The following is a 2,451-nucleotide window of genomic DNA, read 5'->3' as shown; positions in this document are numbered from 1 at the left end:
CTGACGGACACCTCGAAGGTCGGGAGCACGTACTCGGCAACGGCGAACCTCTTGCTGACGGCCGGGACCCCGGGGAGGGACGGCAGGGACGCCGTCACGGTCCAGTCGCCCAGCACGGGCTGCTCCGAGAGCTGCAGCACGGCGGACCACAGGCCGTGCCGCGCGGGCTGCTCCACCCACTGCTTGATGCGGTTGCCGGCGCCGTCCTGGGGACCACAGGAGGACCGCGTCAGAGCCAAGCGACAACAACACCTCGGCGGCGTCCTGAGACCGCGACCTACCGTGACGTGGACCTGCAGTGGCTCGCGTACGGTCGGCCTGAGCCGGGCGTCGAGGGCCAGCACCCGGACCCGCACCTCCTGGCCGGGCTTGTACTGGGCCTTGTCCGTCTGGATCAAGAGCGACGCGCTCTTGGCGTGGACCCGCACCGTCGTGGAGTCGTGCCATCGAGCACTGCCGCTCCTGCCGTCTGCAGACAGGGTGACTTTGTCGCCGCCAAGTTCGCCCACCTGCAGGAGGAACACGCGGCGTTGACGTTGACATACCACTTCGCCACCGTTCACTCGAGACCTTCACGGCAGTCCTGTGCTGTGGCTGTGCTGACCTGCAGGCGCGCGGTCCGCGAGCTGTTCGGCGGCACCAGGACCTCCTGGAGGCACTCGTTGCCGCTCCACGCTAGCTTCAGTCGCACCGCCGTGTCCACCTCGCAGGCCTCCACGATGACGACTACGGCATACTCGGAGTTTGGGCGCACCGTCGCTGGTGCCAGCACCGTGTATCTTGGTGGTTTAGAATCGTTCTGAAAACCCCGAAATAAACAAAAACAAAAAAAAAATCATTAAGGGGAATTTTCCTATCGATGTCTTAAGGGTGCTTATTATTGAACGTGGGAGCGTGGCCACATAGTGGTCATGCCGAAAGGAACGTGTTAATATTCCATAGCGGAAACGCTGCGAAACACATTATGTGTCACTTCGCACTCGACGCTCTAAAGTGCACAGCGCGTTGCACAGTAATCACTCACCATCACCACATGGCACTTGGAACTATCCCCATGGTTAAGCGACGACGTCAACCAGCTCGAAATTTTCCTCTGCATTCTCGGTTTGACGAGTGATTGCGTATCCTATGGCGGGCGGTTTCGCCCCCCTTTCTTCTTATGGTCAACGTTGCGACGCCGTGACGTGTTTGGATCCACAGGGAGAGGGCGGGGCTTGCTGTGGCCTGTGCCGGCTTAGAGCCTAGCCTGACGCTGGCGAGCGATAGTGGCGCTGGGGCCGCGCGAAAGTGCTTTTACTCGTGATAAGACCCGATAACACGTCCGGCCAGAGAATACCAAACTGTTGCGAGTTGCTGTGACTAGATTTGTTTGGAGAGGTGGTTCAACAGGTCCGTCACACCTCTTGAAGCACCCTCCCCCTCACCCCCAACTCGAACCAATCCAACACGGGCCGACGGGGAGATTGCAAAAACTGGCCTCCGTAGAACAGAGATGCACCATAATGTTGTTTAATTACGAGCTTAATACGTGCAGTACAAACAAATTTACCTGATCTGCGGGCAATCGAGTTGGCGTTCCCCGCCGCCGGTTGTGGAAGTTGCACGCTAACTCGTTAACAGCGTAGGGGGATAGAACCCATTCGTTATGGCCTCGCGTGTAGGTAAGTGTTGGCCTGGTTTTCTCTGAACCACGTTGGAAACTCAATCTAGACGTTACGTTGGAGCATTCAAGCATTCAGGGACTGTCCGTGCGCGCAGTGCCCGCCGCCGTCGCTAAAAATGTCTCCATACTGCAAAATACTTTCGTCGCCCAGATCAGGAAGCCGCAAAAAAAAAAAAAAAAAAAAAAAAAAACTGGATACAGAGCGCCAAACTGCCCAAACTCCGAGGCCGACAACATTTCTACCTTTCGGCCTTACAGTGTAGTGAGAGTGGCAATAGAATTACATTGGCCACAGCAGTGCTATCTAGGTATTATCTTCAACTCTACTACTAAGCATGTGTGTGTAGAGTATGTCCTTCTTGCCAAAAGTAATTGTTTGCCTATAGGATCCATAAGGCATGATTGGAACTTTTGGATAATTCCAGTTTACCGGAGCGTCTCTGACCTCGTAAGTTGTCTGTAAAATACAAGTTAACATTTTTACAATTCTTTTCTGTTATAAATAAGCAGCGACAAATAGTCTAGCCTCGGAGCGCCGTAGCTTTGATTGGTCGTCAACGGCCGAGACCATAAGCCATATTCATTTAAGATCCACGCTCGGCGCACGCTCGGCGCACGCTCGGCGCACGCCCGGTGCACGCTCGGCGCACGCTCCTGGGAGGTACACGGAAAAAAATGAATTGGTCGTCACAACTAAATATTAGTTAATTTCGTGACAATCGATCAAAAAATTGTTGAGGTAACTAATAATTTGTTGTCAGGACCAAGATTAAGTTGCCAGAGCCAAG

At 54.5% G+C, this 2,451-nt stretch overlaps 1 protein-coding gene across 1 annotated transcript in view; it reads right to left on the bottom strand.

The window, feature by feature from the left end:
* Positions 1 to 1,538: 1,538 nt before the first annotated feature.
* The window catches only part of LOC113215320 (uncharacterized), a 19,493-nt gene continuing 18,580 nt past the window's right edge, over positions 1,539 to 2,451 (bottom strand). The window contains exon 9 of the mRNA XM_052272261.1: positions 1,539 to 2,120. The gene's annotated coding sequence lies outside the window, so the exon portion shown is untranslated. The remainder of the gene's footprint in view (positions 2,121 to 2,451) is intronic.

This window comes from Frankliniella occidentalis, unplaced genomic scaffold (genome assembly GCF_000697945.3).
Source record: "Frankliniella occidentalis isolate FOCC.00 unplaced genomic scaffold, Focc_3.1 Scaffold196, whole genome shotgun sequence".
Classification (NCBI taxonomy): domain Eukaryota; kingdom Metazoa; phylum Arthropoda; class Insecta; order Thysanoptera; family Thripidae; genus Frankliniella; species Frankliniella occidentalis.
This window is presented reverse-complemented; position numbering and strand designations above follow the sequence as displayed.